Consider the following 19,888-nt stretch of genomic DNA (forward strand, 5'->3'; position numbering starts at 1 on the left):
TGACCTCAGACTGGGGTGACGGTTCATCTTTCAGCAGGACAACGACCCTAAGCACACAGCCAAGATATCAAAGGAGTGGCTTCAGGACAACTCTGTGAATGTCCTTGAGTGGCCCAGCCAGAGCCCAGATTTGAATCCAATTGAACATCTCTGGAGAGATCTGAAAATGGCTGTGCACCGACGCTCCCCATCCAACCTGATGGAGCTTGAGAGGTGCTGCAAAGAGGAATGGGCAAAGCTGCCCAAAGATAGGTGTGCCAAGCTTGTGGCATCATATTCAAAAGGACTTGAGGCTGTAATGGCTGCACCAACAAAGTATTGAACAAAGGCTGTGAATACTTACGTACATGTGATTTCTTAGTTTTTAATTTTTAATAAATTTGCAAACATTTCAAAAAACTTCTTTCATGTTGTCATTATGGGGTGTTGTGTGTAGAATTTTGAGGAAAAAAATGAATTTATTCCATTTTGGAATAAGGCTGTAACATAACAAAATGTTGGAAAGGTGAAGCGCTGTGAATACTTTCCGGATGCACTGTATAGACCGATTTATAATTCCCCTTGGTAGGAAAGCAAAAAGAAGCAGTCTGACAAAGTGGCCTATCAGTTAAAGTGTCAAGTGAATAGACTGACACAAAGGGGTTCCCTCGCAGAGACTCTTGGGCTACTCCAGGCCTCTGCTGTTGTGACACAGATAAGACTCTGATGCACTGGGGTGCTGCAGCCTCAGGTTTGTCAGCACATCTGCCTGTTTCCTCACAGAGCTCAGGCCAGCTGTTTCCTGTCATGGGCTCATATTGGAGAAAACTACAGTATGTAAGCAGGTGACCAGTACTGGCACATCCGAGTCCCTCCTGATCACTCTTTGTTGTATTTTTTTTAGGTTCACTGTGTCAAACAACTTTATGACCTGTTCTGTTTTTAAAAGGTATTTTTAGATCAATGCTCGTCACACACCCAGAGTGCAGCTGGGGCCACATGTGGAGTGTAGAGCAAGCTGTTAATCCTGTTTACACAGATAACAGGGGAAATACATGGAATAGGGATGAAAGGCCTGCAATACTTCATGCTGAACCCCTCGTAAGCTTTCATAAGGGTTATGTACATATCATTTTCTTTGCTGTTGCCGTTCCCTATACACAACTTTATTGCATTATAATGAACTCTTGTAAGCCAAGCACTTCACACAATTAAGATTATGAATGAACAGAGAAATCATGACTGAAGGCTCTTTAGTCCAAAATGTGTGGCACATATAAAAAACACTTATTTCATGTTGAGCTGTGTAAAGGCTGTTTACTGTTTTCAGGCTGTATGAGACAGAATGGGAATTCATAACAGGTGGAAATCCAATGTCTGTCCTACATGTAGAGAAACATGTATTGTGTGCTGAAAAAGAACCTTCAGGCTGTGCAGAATTTGCGCATGATGTGTGGATTTGCAGCTGTCTGGTTTTCAGTTGAGCACTGCAGAGAAAGTCTTAATAAAGGACTGGTGTGAAAATGCAGCCATTTTGGATATTTGATAGTGGATTTAAGAATGCTTCAGAGGCTTGGTTAATTCTATGACAGTACTGTATTGTTCATTGAGGTTGTTTTTATTAAATTGGCGCCATGGGAACCCTTCCAAACATTTTCAGAATATGTTGCTTATCTGATGTTGTGGACTGGAAGAAAAGAAAGACCCTGAAGGTGGTTTTAAACCTGCATTACACAATCACAATGTGATATTGTGATAAGGAATGGAAATGCAGATATGGGGAGGAAATATAGCTGCAAGCAGCAATTGACGGGGTCCAAGCAGCATAGCAGCAGTCGGCAGGCAGAGAGACATTGAGGAAGTCAACACTGGTACTAGGAGAACATGCAAACTACCCTCACTGAGCACTTTATTAGGAACATTTATATTTAATTAAACCTACTTATTCATGCGATTATCTAATCAGCCAATTGTGTGGGAGCAGTGCAATGCATACACTCATGTAGATATGGGGTTATGGGTTTTTTTTTGCATTTTGTCAAGTCAAGGCATGAACATACACACTTAGTTTCATGATGATTGCACATTGCAAAGCCTGCCAAATGGCTGCTGATATCTGATTGTGGCCATGTTTTTTTAAAGATATCTTTCGATCTTTGAAAACCCTGTTGGAGACTTGCACAGAGATGGAAGTTACCTCAGTTCAGCCTTATTGGTCAAATGGTTGGCAAGGCATTTTTCTCACACCAAAAATGTCTCCACAGAATCTTGGACTACACATGTGTGCCAAGTTTGGTGAGGATCAGATATAGAATTCACCTAGTTACAGCTGTTTTAGAAAAAATGGCCACGCCCACAACAAATAATTAACCTGTCATGGACTCACTGTTTGGAACATCAAAAAGGATTATCAGGATTAGTCCCAGCATACTCTATATCAGATTTGGTGAAGATTATATGTTAAATGTGTTTTGCTAATGCAACAGTAAAAGGTAATTCACTTGTAGGAATCTGCTGTTAAAATTTCATAAAAGCATAATTTATTTTCACTTTTTATTTTTATATCTGAGCCATCTGCACCTAATGACACACCTATGTACTGCAAGTGATAACCTGTGTTGACTGCTGGCTTTGGTAATGCATACTCTGGGCTTTGAGGGTCACCTGAGTTCCCTTGCCTTCTGACGCACCGTAGACACTTTTCTCATCGTTTGCCAAATAATCAGTTAAGACTTCTCAGGTTTTAGGAATTTTCCACATTTGAGTAAATCCATTTTTTTTTTTAGCCTTCCATTTCTGAGGGTTTCATAAAATGTTGATTTTCTTTTTTTATGAAGAAGTGTTAATGACGCATATGTCAAGTTATTGTGCAGATTACATTTAATTTCAATGCATATTGTAGTTTGCAAATTCAGACATTGATATAACAACAAACTGATAATTATTACATTATTGGCACTTGGCAGACGCTCTTATCCAGAGCGACGTACAATTGATTAGACTAAGCAGGAGACAATCCTTCCCTGGAGCAATGCAGGGTTAAGGGCCTTGCTCAAGGGCCCAATGGCTGTGCGGATCTTATTGTGGCAACACCTGGATTTGAACCACCGACCTTGCGTGTCCCAGTCATTTACCTTAACCACTAAGCTACAGACCGCCCCACGTACACATTATACAATTATACATACACAATTTATTCCTGAGGCCTGTGACTGGCTTTTCTTCCATTATTAATTAGTCATTGTCCAGAACACACTGGGATGAAGATCTTGCCTATTGGAGGATGGTAGTAGTATTTCTACTTGGTGATGAAATAGACAGCAGGTTTCCTGAGGAGTGATGGAGGGTACCTTATTGAGCTATGAGTGTTTTTACAGTAGGCAATATGCATAAAAAATGGAGAACAAAGCTACTACTTTGCTGAAATTCTTCTGACCTAAAACCTTATCATATTTCAAAAAGCAAATCCTAAATTGCACCTTACTTCAAAGGGTCCACCACTTGTTAGAAAACATGGCAGTTCTAAAATGACACTGGTTGATCTATTAGCTGTTTGAAAGTAATTGCCTCTGAGCAATTCTCTGAGTGTGTAAATCTCTGTATGTGCGAGATTGTTATTTGAAATATACTCCTTTCTTTTAAGTGTAAAGAGTTCAATGATTTCCAATAATAGACACATGCAAGAACTCGCCAATGGGCCTTCCTCTTCCTTCCTTTAACAGCCAGACAGGGTGAAAATGGCTTTGAGGTAGGTGAAAAAAATGAGCAGTTCAAAGTAAATCATATCAGATGTTCTCTATATTTCTCCTTTAAAAAAATAATAATTCAGAAATATATCTGAACAGAATGCCAATATAAGGACTTTGCACCTCCTAATTATAGTACAACAACAACAAATCAGTGAATATATCTCTTAACATATAGCATATTATTGAGAGGAAGCTTCTGTGTGAACTACCTTGGCAAAAAATGTAATAGACTGAAAATATATTTAAATAAAATGTATATGATGATAATGCTTGTGCCAGTGGATATGTGCATGGCTTGGGGACCTTCATTTGTCCATACATGTCAAATTATCTTGACTTCCTTTGAGTCTGTGAAGGATCAATATATTCAGAGGACGGTCTGGTTAAACTGAAAGTTAATTTGAAAAGTGCAACACATTTTGACAGAGCACTGTTAGCTGAATGACCGGCAAAATAAAATGGTCCTGGACTTTAGTTCAAAAAGAGATGGTAATTGGCTGCTTTGAGCTCAGTAAAAACATTTGGATCTTGTATTCAATTTCCAAACTTTGAAAGGATCATGATGCCTTTAACATCAGAGGCTGAATTCACAAATTCAGGATGGGAAATATGGCATCGTGGCCAAATTTTCTGAAGTTGCAAGTTTTGTCAATCAGTAATAGCCAACATGATTCTATTATGCACATATTCATAGTACTGGAGTCCCCCCACACCACCCTCTCTTTCTCTCTCCCCCTTCCCAACACATCCTTATCCAGTGAGGTTCATGTCCATGCTTGTTGAGAACAGGCAGTTTTCTCTCCCATAGAGTGCGATTTATTCTGAGTTAATTACAGTGATTTGAGGAATAAATTCTTCAGCAGCAGATGTTAAGACCCTTGCTGTAACCCCGCCAGCTCAGACATTCTCTGTCAGAACTCCTCCTCAAACTCTGCGTTCTATAAGAATGGCTGGAAACGCTTCCTGACTCTTCATGCATCACTTTGTCACCTTAAATAGTCATGGTCAGCCTTGCTAAATGTGTAAACACACATCATTCGTTATGTCTGGTTTGCTAGTCATTTTATTTTAAAGCAAATTCTTACTTTTAAACAAGAATAACCAGTTGATTGATCAATAAATGCTACAATCTTTAAGTTTGGGTCAGATTTGTATGCAGATCAGTTATAGTATGATAAACACCAGTGCTCCTTGAATGGGTCAGTTAATGAACTAAAGGGTCAGTTCATTCAACCTGTTTTTGTATGCTTCTATTTACCCCAGCTTTGAATTCCAAGTAAGATACATTCACCATACATATTCTTTCATATGTAATCTCATGCCTCTATTAAAACCATTAATGTTATTTATGATAACTAAGTGCTTATTATAGTATACTTTGGCAAGGAACTGAATGGATTGCGATATCATGTCCCAGGGTTTTTCTCAGTAGTTTGGAGGTTTAATTGACAGAGTTTGCAACCAATGACACACATCGACACAAATATCGTCAATCATATTTTTGGGCAAGGTGTATATTTTACACACCTGCTGATTTTTTTTTATTTTTTTTTTTAAGAATAGGATTTTTTTTTACAATTGCTTGGACTTCATTTCAACAATTGCTTGGAAGTCATTTCTTTACCCCTATTTTTGTTATTCCCCTGGAATGGCCTAATCCACCCCAAGTCTGCCACTCGGGAGCCTGACAGGCATAATTTAGAGTTAAACATTTTTTTTTTTCTGTCCTACAGTGGACTTGTATGTGCCTCATGTAGCAGAAGTAAATGCGTTGGTAATGATTTTCCACACTGCAGGCTACGCAGTACAGCGGAGAGCTGATGCCAGTTGGCGGTAGAAGGTGCATCCATCATGGATGACAAGTGTTAGCCTGTGGGCACTTGGCACGTTGTTTGGAAGAACTAAAGCAGCGATAACACAATGTGAGCATTTTCTGTATCTTTGCAATTTTAATACTAGGTTTTGTACTTCAATGACTTCATTAGTGCATTAATTTCTTGTAAAGACAGTGATTTGTTGTAAAGTTTCTGATGCACCGCGATCGATGCGGTTCAGTTAAGATCATTGACATAAGAAAGGACTGAAATGTGGAGAGGGTATCGTAATGCGAGACGTCACAACGCTGATTTATTTCTCCTGTAGGAGGCGTGCAATCTGTACAGGTTAAAATTATTAGTTGTACAGTGGTTGTGCTGCAGGGTATAGTGTGTGACTGCAGTCGTCACCCTGACTATGGCTGCAGGCCCTTCCCTTGCTGTTATCACTCACAAGGTCCACATCCTGTGATCTCCAGTAGTTTTCCAAGGACACTCGCACACATCGGTATGTACGTAGCTGGATATGTCACTGAAGCCATCAGGATTACTACCTCGCTCAAGGGTAAAATAACCTTTGGGTAAGTCATTAAACTTTAAACTCTCCTTCCCTGCTTACGGTTTGGCAGTAGTCAGGTGCAAATGTCATATTGAGTACTACAAATATAAAATGGTGGATCCCCTCTGCATTCTTTGTTGGTGGGTAGAAGCTGAGAATGGAGGTATGGGAAGAAGACGTGTCGTAAATGTGGAAGGAAGATCACAGATCATCAGTGAAGCAGCTTGATCTTTCTTCTCCCGAGATGAGTTACAGATGCACACATAGATAGCCGGGAATCTAAAGTATCGACTCACATATTTACACATTAAAGGGGCAGTTCACCTGTAAGTGAATTGAAAGTATGTTTCCACTTACTAGGAATACTATCTATACATCCAGAGTTTCACTGCCATTTGACAAATTTTCTAGATTTAACAACATTTTTAGCTGCAGTTTGCCGTGCTATAATGGACCTCTATGGACATTTTTTCTAGTAACGAATCTGCTGAAAATGTCCATACTTATTTGCATTTTTGAGTGAACTGCCCCTTTAATAATGTAAAAGTAAACCTACATGCCAATGAAATGATGCACCGAAGAGTACAACAAACAACACGGGGAACTCCAGGTAACTGTGGCCAGGGTTCAGTCAACATTTTCCCTTTCCTTTGATTTTCAAATAAATACAAATAGTTTTTCCTGAACAAATGGCTAGGTGGATTGATTTCAGTGATCACATTGTTTGGAAAGAAAACGCAAACACTTACTTAATCCTGAGTGTAAATTAAGGACTGATGTTGACTAAGCTATTGCTTTGAATGCAAGCATGTTCACCTTTAGCTCTGTTAGTAACAGTACAAGTGATATAATATGAATGACAGAAGCTGTCCATTGGGGAAAAAAACAAAAACATTGCATTCTTATAATTTTGTACTTGTAGTGTGTGCCATTTGATTCCGGTTTGCATGTTTGAGTTTCCAAATGATAAATGGCTAAAGAAATCTGTGTTACTTTAACCGTTTGTATAATTGGGCTTTTTGATGACACCAAACATGGTGGTCTTGGCTGTGTACTGTCACTGTAAATTACAGCAACAGAGGAAAACATGCGCTGTAGTTTAGGCAGAGGAAAGTTGAAAATAGGCCTGGGACAGGACCACCTTCAGTAGTAGGCCAGGCTGAAACGTTGAAATGACATGCCACACATTATCACAATAGGCTCCATGCAGAACGGGACACTGATGACTGGTGTGTTGGGTTCACTGTGTGCTAAGACTGAAATGTACAGTACATTTCACACACATTCATATGTGTATTTAAATCTCATCACAGGTGAATGCAATCTGACGGCTTTCTATAAGATCCTTATATCCAGGCAAATTGGTATCAATGTGGAGGGAATAAGCATACTCTAAATGCAAGTAAGCTTCGAAGAGTCACATATAATCACGGCTAAGTCAGGGAAAAGCTATGTCTTAAGGCAGAGAGCCAAGGGCTGTGTTTCACCAAAACAACACCTTATATAAGGCAATGTACTTTGGAAAATAAAACGTCATACAATTAGCGGGTTATAGGGATGGATTGTATTGATGCTGACAGCACCCTGATGCATTCATGGATAAAAACAAAATTGTTGCTATGTATGAAAAACACAAATCCGTTTTCATTAAATTGAGATGTATGAGCACCGTGACATTTGACTCCTCTAAAACCTGACTGAAACCACAAGAAGAAAAGTATCATAGGGAGTCATTTGTAACAATGGCTCTATTCTGTTTTCAGGGCATTTTATTTAGCTGCTTGTAAACAGTTTGCTCCATATGCCTGTTTCCATTTTAGACTATACATGAGCTATGGGTCTTTCACTTGCAGGCTTTTACGATTTTTTGACAGATTTAATGTGAGCTCCATAATGTTTGGGACAGTACATATATTTTATACAATGTTTTATTTATATTTATATTTATATATTTATTTATATGGCCCCTAAGAGCACTTCAGGCACTTCAAGTAAGATTTATTATTTATCATCTGCACATTGACAAGCTTTTAACTGGAAACAACCTGCCTGGGGCAAACCTCAAGATAATCCCCAGAATTTAAAAGAGTGAAAAAAAAGACCAGTTTGATGGAATTAATTAATTCCTGATAGAACACTATTTTTGCTGTTGGCAATGGTTGCCTTGGAGTCCCTGGAATTCTGAGGTGGATGTGGACGTAACAGACTGATATATATCACTGTGGTCTCACAAAGACAGGCCTGGTAGATGACTACAGCTACCTCACATAAAATGCCTCCCCATTATAGATCTAAGATGTCTTGCACCCTTATATTAGCAATAATCCTAAAGAACAGCCGCAGCATTACTCCTGTTTGTAGTGGTCCAAATGGGACCATTGTCAAGTCCATCACACAGTCAGATTGTAACCGAAACCCTTTGGGACTCAAGTGTGCCATGGGCAACTGGAAGCTAAAGCGCTCATTAATGTCACTAATGGCCTGTGTCTCCAGTCCCCGGTTCATGTTTCCGATTAACAGTAACCGTATAATTGGAGAGAAATAATTGGCTGTGAATGTTATTGTGATCTTAAAAAATAAGTGCCCTTTACCTTTAACAGCTGTACTGTCAGTAAGAACATGGGTTCCCCTCATACATACCTTTCTCGCATGCTGACAGTGTTTCCCATTGTGTTGTAGCAAAACTGTAGCAAAACATGTAATGATTTCTTAGATGGGGTGGTGATGCAATTATGATTAACTGCATGTGTAAAGATCCACAGTTTAATGAGGTTTGATCCTGAAGTTGTGTTTCTTTATTATCATAATCCACTCCTGTACCAAAGGCATTGACCACAGAACAGTAATTTGCCCTAGCCGGGTTATATAATCTCGCTACAATCTTACACTGTCTCTGAGGGCCTCAGCCATTCTGTGGTAGTAATAAGTCTATAATCAAAGACTGTGCTGCCATTTTCGGAAGTGCCTTAGTACTGCCGGTATCACCATTAGCACACGGTAACCACCACCTAGCCTGTCCCTTTAGTTGCAACTTGTTGTACCTTCCATTCCACAGCCTTGAGTCATTCGCTCTGTGCTGTTCTGTGCTCGCTAATCGGCTGTTTGTTATGGTCCGTGGAGTGTATAGCGTTTAATCCCTGAAATATGTGGACCTTGGGGGTAACGTGTGTAAAATACCACCAGGTTTGTTGTGGCCTAGAGGGATTGTTGTGACAGCTCCTCTGCCTAATTTAGTTCTAGTTTGATCTCAAAGGGCAAGCTCACGATGATAGATATTTTAGATATTTTTCATACTTTGTGAACACAATATTTGTGTTTTTGGTAACCTGTTGATTGCAGGCTGCAGCTTTAGCTTATTATACCTTATTATATTTTACATAACATATTCACATAGTCAACCCTTCCACTCCAGGGCTCACTATTCAGCATTCCACTGTTTTTTGTAGTTTCACTGATTTTGTAATATAAAGATCTGTCCATATGTGTTGGCAAGTATACAGTCTCTTCTCTGTCCTGCCATTGCAAGCCTGTGTGATGGGCATTTAGAACATGTTTGTTCTTAATAGGTACCCAGGAAAGAGAACACCCAAGAATTACACAGACAAATTGCTACAAAGTCTACCAAGGAGATGTTTACCAAAGTTTAGCATTCAAGGGTTTCTAAATAAACAGGAGACAGATGTGCATTATCATTTCTGACTGTGGAATTATAATCTTAGTCATGTTAAATTGTAGGTGTGATGCAGACTTGTTTGACAAGTTGCCTGAGAATAAGCTCTTGTGAAATGTTTATTCCTTTCAAGAAATATATAATGGGGTTTTGTAAAATCAGACCGAGTTTATCCAGGTAGAACATTGTGAATGAGATTGCTTTTTATTTTATTTTTTACATTTTCATTAGCAGCAAAGTAAAATATTACACAGTACTCAAACCTACATTCAACAGGAAGACCATATTTGAAGATATCACATCAATTTATTTAGACAAATATGCTGGTGTTCACTGTAGCACAATTGTTGTCACTAATGATAGAAAGAATTCAGATTACCCATCCATGACAAAGAAGCCATTGTTGTGTGTGTTTGTGTGTTTTCCCAGTGATGAGAAGGAATGTTCTAGAGGAGCAAGGAGTAGAAATTAGGCCTGCATTTAAATTATTATTTTTTTTTTTAGTTTTTTATGTCATTGCAATCCTTAAGAAATGTATACCCATGTTTTTTAATATAAATACTGTCATCGTTTGTATTTGCTGAAGAACCACTTCCTTGCTTAAAAGTCAAACTCCCAGGTACCTGAGATTGTACACATTACCTGGTTGGAAAATCACACCCTGTAAAGAAATTAAACCTCTGATATCTGTTTAAACACTGTTTAAAGTGTTTATGAGCAGTTTTGCACGACAGCCACAGTGTGGTCCCTAGCCCGCCCCTTTTAATTCCATTAACATAAGTGCAGCTGTTTTCCTCCTTTAAAAACTTCACTATCTGATTCAGTCTGAGAGGAAACCAGAGTAAACAGCCTGTTGTTCTATACAGCAAGATCTGTGATTTATAGCTGCTCAGGAGGGGTGGGGGTGGGGGGGATCTTCATATGAAGAAAAATCACATTTTCCCTCCGGTGAAAAAAATGCCATATCTGTTAAATTCAAGTTTTCAAGTGTCTTTTTCTTTTTAAATCCATACAGGAATCGCAGATGACATAAACAGCCTACATAAACATATTGTAACTGGAAGGTGGGGCAATGGATGGGATCTAGCTGGTGTGTGTTTGTTTTCCACTTATAAGAAGGCTTCTTAACTCCATCAGGGGCGTATATCATGAATCAGGATTACTGAGTTAAGCCTGGAACCCTTCCACAACTGAAACATGGACTGGAGTAAAAACAGCTGTTCCTGGTTTTGCTCTGAATTTATCCAGCTAACCTAGTAATCCTGCTTTGTGATGTACCCCCCAGGTACGACTACTATTTATCATATGCTTGGCAACCGTGTTCCTGGAGAGCCACAAGGTGTTGGCTTTCGTTGATACTCGCCACTTAATTTATCAATGAAATCAGTTGATTACACAGTTACAGTAACTCACTGCACCTGGTTTATTGGATCTGAATCAGTTGCTGATTTTAAGGTGAAAACTAATTTGTAATAGTTGTACTCATGCATATTTTAAAATCCTAACCTGGGTTACATTTAACATTCAGCTCTGCTCCCATCCCCCATTCTCTCTGGATTTGGAGTTGTGGTCCAGCTCTTGAATAAGGTCCATTTATGAATTATAGAAGAATTGTTCTTAAGGCAGTGGGCTATCCTATGACCTTCCAGAAACATTGCCTAACCAGTCCGTTTTATTACGGGGAGCATGTAGCCAATTAAGGCTGCAGCAGATGCTGTCTGCCTGGCTAGTACTGTCCATAAAAACTCACAACATGTGTGATAGTATTGAGGGATTGAATTCGAAGCAAACGGTGATAAATGTGTCCTCATATTCTTTCAGAAACAATCCAGACCCAAGTAAACGATGCCGACAGCCTGCTGTGCTATCGAGTAACCCTCCCTCAGATGCTGTTTGGAGATGGCCTTCAGTACTCCTGCCATTTTAGAATAATGACAATGAAGCATTTCATGTGGTTATAATCTTCAGCTGTATTTCTTCCTGACCTCCTGAGGACATACTGCTTTCCATCTGAGCAGACGGCCAATGCAGATTGAACAGAACTGAACTGGTAAAGGGCCTGTGGCATCAGTCAGAGAGGCATTTCGTACTATATGTTCTTCTGACCTACAGTGTGTACTTTGCCAGTAGTAATGGAAAAGAGGCTTATGGAGTTGTGAGTAGATAGGGATTGTGTATTGGTGCTTGGCAGTGTTTTCCTTTCTCTGGACTGGAAAGAACTGCACATAGTCGGCCTGAAGCCAGGAACGCTCGGCCGTGGTGGGCCTCCAGTGCCTGCTGATAGAAGCAGCGCATCTGGTTGTGTAATCCTGTTATTGTTCCTACAGGCTGCAGCCAGGCCTTATGTGACCATGCATGTTTTCTCAAAGTTGCATGTTGTCAACATTGTTGGAAAAATGTGTTATAGTAGGTTGTAGCAAATGGTAATCAAGAGCTTCTCAACAAAAGGGAACTTAATAATAACTTATGGACTGTTATTGCAGAAGTCTTTTATTTGTTATGGTCTTCTGTTATCCTGTTATTGTTATAACAGATATGATTCTGTTATTGCTATCTGTTATTATCTGTTATAGTCATCACAATGTGGTGATTCAATAGCAGTAGAAGCATTTGAATATGATGACTAGCCAAAGGTTAGCTTACCGGAAAGAATCAGTGGTGCATTTTAGTTTACCACAAGCCTGAAGCTTGATGTGATTTCTGCCCTTTGGCCTGTATTTGAAACATTTTTGTAAATTTGCATTTGTGAGTGTGAATGACTTCTGAATTGATAACTGGTTGGGTTGTATTTTCACAAACATTTCCTAATGGTGCTTGTGAATACTTAAGGATATTAAAGACTTATGAAGTGTCCCAGTTACTGCTGTGCTTCGTGGTAGGTGTGTTCCTAAAATGTCATAATTATTCCCAGTACTTTGTCGAAAAAGCCCAGCTAACTTGGAAGGTGTATGGCAGTGGCATTTAAAATCCACTTTGTGCAGCTCTTTGAGAAATGTTCACACACACGCAGCCTGTTTGGAATGTCTCCAGTAGTGAATATTTTTAAAAATTGTAACCAGAGGATTCAGATATCAACATATTGTGATTCATACCAGTTTTGAAAGATGATAATGGTGTGCTACTAAAGAGGTTTGGCCCATACTAGCACGCCACACTAAGAGTGATGGTTCCAGCTAATAGATGACACAGAGGAACGGAGCCATGATGGATACCCTGGAGTTGGGTTTCTTCTGCCTTGGTTACATGAACACTTTTCAATCGAAACTAGCACCCACGTAAACCTGGAAAAGCACAGAAGATCTGCACTGCAGTATAAGTTTATATGCTTAATGCTGCTATTGAATGATCGGACTAAGTCCGGTGTGGGATTGCTGGCCTGTAATCTCATACAGAAAAAGACTAGCTTTGCAGCATCAGAAATAGTACTTATCTGTATCTGTAGTACAACATAAGAATGGAGAAATGGTTAACTTATGTTATGGGCTTGCTACATAAAGACTTTGAGTGGAAATTCCTGGCTCACCCCAGAGCAAGCAAATTCAAACGGCAACCAATCCAATGTCAAACTAAGTTTGTTGAAAAAGGCCTAAGCTTGTGATATTGTTCCAGGAAATGTGGGTCAGTTACCAGATGCACTCTCTACAAAAGCCATAAAACCACGAGAGTTGCAGGCTTTGCCGGTCATAAAAAAGGGAAGCGTGGACTCACTATTAATTCTTAAATAACAGCTAAACGTATCTTCGTAACGTTTCCTTCTTTTGAAAGGATGAGATTTTGGAAGTACTGCACTCTGGAGGATCAGGTTATGGCTTTTGGACATAACTGAATCCTCAAACAACCAATATTTTCAGCTGACATTTTGTGTTCCAAATCACATCAATAGTATACATGTTGCACCTGTATTGACTAATGGAGGTCTAATTAAACTTGAGAGAGAGAAGACAGTAGGGGTGGATCTAATAGGGGAGGGTGGTATTATATTAATATGCCATAATATTACCATGTCATGGATATCATGACCAAGGGCCCTATTTTTGTAGCAAGGTAAGCGAAAATGCCGCTGGTGATAATTGGAATTGCTAGGTTTGTCTCCCACAAACAGAGTATTTGTGAGAACCTCTCCGTGCTTGTTCTTCGGCCATGAGGAATGCACGGTTTGGGGAAGGGAAAGAAATGGGATGAAACCATTAAAGAGACCAAACCCCCACCACACCAGCAGTTAATTTAATAAACCAGCCTATTTTACAACTGTGCCACACTTGCTCTAAAGTCTGGTCTAATGAAATGACCAAACTTTAGTTGGAGATTTTGTTGCAGATGCCCTAATTTGCCAACACCTTGTGTTGCCCCATGATAACTGTTAAAATAGGCCCCAAAGCCTCACACTGAAGGTGAATCAAAGTTTAAATAAGTTTCATTAACTGCAGGAGAAATCAGTAACAACATACCCCCTTCCAAATGTTGTATTTTTAGTAGCACACAAATTGCCAATTATATACAGGCTGTATGAAAGTTCTAAACAATACATCAAAATTATATAATATTGTTCAAATGAGGACATGCATTGTTTATATTGTGTACATAGTAAGATGTTTTAATTTCTCAATTACACAAATATAAACAGACTGATTAAACCGGACACTGAACTGGCCATCTGAACATACAGTATAACTGGAAATAGCAAAGGACAACATTTCCAGGCAATGGACTTACTGATACTGCGCCATTGTTTCATTTGATGAGACCTGACAGATGGTTCCAGAAAATGTGATATGCGGCATAGATTGCAGAGAGAGACTGCGTCAGTTAAAAAGAAACCCTAAAACGTGAAGTGAATGACAGCGGGCTGGCTAAACAGCCTCTGGATCACAGCAAGTGTGTGTAAAGTTGACACAGTTTCTTCTGGATTGGCTACTAAGGTAGCACAATCAATTTCACAGTTCTACACAAATATTACATGGCTTTCAGCCCTATTTCACTGAGAGAAATAAAGTAGGGAAAGATTATTAGAATCTTCCGAAAAAATATTGTCAAATGAAATAATTGTGCTTTTACATCTGTTAGAAAATTGAAATAGTCTTTATTTTCAACTATTCTGGGATGGAAACATTCCTTACATTGCATTTTCACACTAGCTTTCCTAGTTCCATATCCCATGTCTCATCAGGACAGCACTGTATGTCCAGCAGATGGCAGCAGAGCAGATAAGCTCCCTTTTTGTCTGTAAGAACTCAGTCCCAAGATTGCAGATACATTCACGTAAACAGAGCCCCAGCATTTTATTTAGTGACATTGAAATAACATTGTTGGTGTGGTTTTCTTTGGCTCTCTGCCTATGTTTGTTTATCATCACTTGCCTCCCAGTTGGTAATGTGCTGTAAATGAAGTGTTTAATTATGAGCACCAGAGTTCTCAGTGTTTCTCTCACCTTTCAGTGTCTGAAGAAGGATGGAAAACAAAGACACTTTTATCTGCAAACATGGCAGTTATACGCCAGGAGGTTGTGTACTTTGACCGAGGGCTTACGGGAAACGGTACGGTATATAGCAGGGTGTGAACGTTTAAACCTGACAAAGGTCAGCAGAGGTGTAGAGTGAAACTATCGAGATCAAAAGTAAAGCTTAATTCAAGTCCCACGCTCTCTGAAGCACATATCAGTGCAGTGTGAGTGAAAGTGCGCTTGTGTATTTATACATGTGGTGCTACGCTGTATATAGCTGGACAAATTAGTTGTCTGACCTCAACAGCGGCTTAAATTAGACAAGATGACTGACTCTGTGTTGCGTATCGGGGACAGGGGCCTCTGAAACATGCATAGAAGGTTTCAAACAACAGGAATAGCCTGACAGCAAGCCTATCCACTACAACTGCTGCACCTTCTCACAGGTGAGTCTTAAAGCCTGTTCGCATGTGCTTGCAAACAAGACTTTGGGTGACACAGCATCAGTTGCAACAACTGACAAGCTGTATCGTGTGTGTGTGTGCGCGCGCCTGCGACACTATTTGACCAACGCAGTATAAACTGTCACTGTGATAATTTGTTTTACTTTCGGCTGCCAATTCACACAAGGCCACTTAATAAACGGAAACTGTTGGAAGATTATGATCATTGGTGGTTTTTATAATCTTATGTTGGCCGTTGGCTGTTGGCTGTTGGCTGTTGGCTCATGGCTCATGCATTCATTTTAGGTTCATTTTCCATGGGCATCTTGCCATTATTGTTTTTAAGGATTTTCCAGAGCTCGTTGGAGACTGTAATACAACGCTGGTTATTGCCCTCGTCAGTATGTCTCTCAGTAATAGATTAGCTGCCATTTTCTTCAGCTTTTCTTTCTCACTGGTAAAGATGCCAGCTTTATGAAGTGAATATTGCATAGCTACATTCTTCGCCCTCCTGAAAGCAAACTTAAATCTCATTAAGCTCGGGAATGATGCCAGGTTATCTCAAGAAAGGACCAAAGTTTCAGAGCTCCAGTGCGAATATGTAGTATGGACTACTCCTGGGACAAACTTCAGTGGATAGGGAGTTGCATGGGAATTTCCTAACATAACTTTATAGATACTTATATTTATGATGTCCCTCTCTGACCCTGGGGTTTTCTCTGTGTTTAAATGTCCAGTTTTTATTTTCAAAGGAAAATAATGTCCAATGGAAGTTCCTATTATGGCCATACACAGTTGGCATGGCATCTAATATTAGAGTATTCCCCATGTGGTAAAATGAATAAGCTAATTAAACGACCTGCTCACACATCACTGACTAGAAAGAGTCGCTTCTCCATACATGGGCATGCTGGGGTCAGCTCCTCTTTGGTTCAAAAGAGATTCCTCTATACACAGATGCAGCCTGATCCTCTAATGAGAGTTTAACTTTTCAGTCTGTCAGCCAGAACAAAATTCACTCCTCAGAATGTAGGATAAAGAGAAATGTATCAGTTTGTTTACATGTTAATACTTGCAGCACAGCCAATTACAATTCTTAAAGGAAACCAAACTGATGTAAAGATATATTCATTTTTAATTCTGCTTGTTTATTTGACTAGGTCAATGTGCATTAATAATGTTTCTTTAAATGTGCCAGATTTAGCCAGGCAGGCTAATTTTCACCTGTAGACCTTGGGCTACTTGTCATTGCAGGTGCTGGAACATAATTTGACATTGTTATCATGATAACCTTGGAAAACCGAAACAAAACAAACCCCTATTATGAAATAGTTTCATAATCTGTCCTGTGCAGTGAACATCTGAACATGGAGAACAAAAATACGAAATAAATATAAAACAAAAAGCCATTTTATGCAATAACACAATCATTCAAATAATAAATTGCGCAGGAAATGGATCAATAATTCCATCAGTGATCTAAAAGTGCCATAAGGCCCTGCTGTGGAAACACTTCTTTACGACTTACTATTACCAAAAGATGAGTGATGGCCTTTCATCCAAACATTACGTCTGTGCCTTCACAGGCCTGCCCGAGGTTAGAGGTGGCTGAACACAGTATTCGTATATATTATTGCCTTGTGAAGTGCCCTGTTGACAGAACGCTCTCGAGGCTGGGACCGGGGTAGTGGGTTGGAGACGGGTCCTGGGGAGGAATGCACTGGACAAAGTGGAGTGATTTCCTTTCTGACAGCAGGGCTGGAGCTTGGTTCTGCTTCCTGCAAAAAGACGCCCTCCTAAACAAACCCTCTCAGCAGTCTCTGTCCTTCAGCTGAAACCGTGTGATTTTATTAGTTGTTGTTGATATTGATATTGATGTTGATATTGTTCAGAATGTTATTAGGCAATTTATTGACATTTATTTATTAATGTTGGTAAAAATATACAATGTGTGCCAGCATAAAAGCTAAAAGTATGCTATTCTTATGCTATTTGAGCCATATTACACGCATTCCTGTATATTACAGTAAATGTATGTATAAATATGTTATCAGTATATGTAAAATATTTCTCATAATGAAGTAAGTTGTTGTTAAGTGTTGATCTCTTTTCATTTACGAGTGTAAACCAAGATTGAGAATATGACTGCTGTAGTTCCCTCACAGACTGAAGGAAAAGGCATTAGCGAGTGATATGAATGATTAAATGGCAGTGCAGATGACAGGTATGTTGTTGGCTCAGACGCTAACTGAGCGAGCATCTGGTCGTTATTAATGACATACTGCAGTATGGCAGTCTGAAGGAAGGCACTATATTACAGTGAAATATGAAGTACACATTCAGATACTGTATTTTATATCCAGTATCTGTACAGTGTGCGTGCGTGTGGTGTGATGATGGCTTTCAGAAATTAAATTGTTCCTGGTAATTCCATTATTTCAGGATCACTCACATACTTGAATGTGAGTGTGAGCAGCAAAAGAGTGTTATCTGTAAAGGTTTTCACAGTTAATACTCTGGTCTAGTATATGCATAAACATGGTCTTGTCCAGAGTATTAACTGTGAAAACCATGGAAGCCCTTGGACCAGACAGAGGAGTGTGAGGGGGCAGGGGAGAGACTGGAGTGAGTGTGTGGGGGTTCATTTGTGTGGTGTGTGTGTCCTGAACACTGTCCCCCTCTCCCTCCCTGGATAAACAGCACCACACACGGCTCCTGGATTCCTGCTCCAGCTCTCCCTTTCTCTGCTTGCTGTTTTCTTTGTTTTCTCTTCCCTTTTTCACGCGGCAGGGGGTGTCTTCTCACTGTTTGTGTTGTGGCTGTCAGAACATTTACAGTTTGCGATTTGTGGGTGTCCCAAACAAAGCCAAAGCTGGGAGAGTTGGCAGTGCTGGGCTCATTTCAGCCCAGGGGTTGTGTTGGATTATTGGGTGAGTTATACTGCTGATCTCAACTCTGCTGCTTCTAACTGTGGCTACAGATGCTGAGTAGTATGCCTTGCTTCAATATGTTTTGTATTTGTATACATATTATTTGTATACATATTACAATCTTGCTGATGTGTGGATATTCTATGGATTTCAAGCCAGTATTACAATTTATCATGTGTTTATCTATTATATCTTGGCAAAACAATTGAAAATTAAATTGCATTTAAACAATAAAGCATCACTTTTCAAAAATCTGTATCAATTGTCATATAAAATCTTTAAAATATTTTCGAACTGTAGTAAGAATCTTGATATGGTCTGTATGTCATACTTTTCACTTTGTAGATGAATATCCAGCTGAGATTGTAGATGGCTTGTAGGAATTATATTTTCCCTGTAGTAGTAGGAACACCAACCATTTTCTCGGCTAGCATGTTGCTGGTCAGATAATTACCATATGACTATTCATCTCTGGCTTTCAGAGCCCCTCACAGAGTCAGACACACTAAAGTATGGACATTAAGATTGAAGCCACTGGGTTTATTAAGGTATTTCTCAATGCAAGATCACCAGGTAATTGCCTAAAAATTGCCAGATGGTTATCGTATAATTAAGATCACATGACCACACGTTTATGCAAATCCACTGCACCGCACTTATTTTATACTTGCCCAGTATTGTTCCTGGACATCTTTGGTCATCATTGTGTGGTTAATGCAATTTATTTGGCAAAATCATGACATAATTTAACTAATGGCCTTTTGATTAGAAAACTGAAATGGTACTCCATGTAGTCACATCTGAGAATAAGCAGTTGATGCTGTCTCATGTAATTGTATTTGTCTGATCCAGAGTTGTATTGATTGACAGAAAAATTACAATTCAGGCTCTTCTTGCATCATATCCTACTACCTACTAATAAAACAAGAAAACAAGTGAAAGGTAATCCCTTATAAAGATGGCAGATATGCTCATAGATATGTAATTAAATTTCATTTCCGAAGTAGACTGCTTCCTTTCCACCTTAAAATCCCTGTAATTATGTGATGAGTACCTTTTATTTTTAGTTTGTCATTGACTACCTTTGATCAACATGGATTAAAAGCACCATGTGTTTAGCAAAGAGCTTTGTATGGAGGTGAGCATACATTGGAATGGCCAATGCTGGGCTTCCTGAGATTGTTGTGGGATGTCGTATGATTGTGTACATGTGTCATGATTGTGTAGATGGTTTATACAATAAAGTGGTTTTTATCAAACCAGACTTTGGTCAACACCTTTAAAATAGCACCAGCCTTTAAGAC

At 39.3% G+C, this 19,888-nt stretch overlaps 1 protein-coding gene across 5 annotated transcripts in view; it reads left to right on the forward strand.

Annotated features, from left to right (window-relative positions):
- Positions 1-19,888, forward strand: part of LOC133114191 (neuronal-specific septin-3-like) — a 66,651-nt gene that overhangs the window by 12,047 nt on the left and 34,716 nt on the right. The window contains exon 1 of one of the 5 annotated variants that reach the window (XM_061223408.1): positions 15,531-15,657. The exons of 3 other annotated variants lie outside the window; for them this stretch is intronic. The gene's annotated coding sequence lies outside the window, so the exon portion shown is untranslated. Of the gene's footprint in view, positions 1-15,530; positions 15,658-18,490; positions 18,585-19,888 lie in introns of those variants that run through there. One more of the 5 variants, XM_061223398.1, reaches the window with a different exon arrangement.

This window comes from Conger conger, chromosome 2, assembly GCF_963514075.1.
Source record: "Conger conger chromosome 2, fConCon1.1, whole genome shotgun sequence".
In the NCBI taxonomy this organism is placed as follows: Eukaryota; Metazoa; Chordata; class Actinopteri; order Anguilliformes; family Congridae; genus Conger; species Conger conger.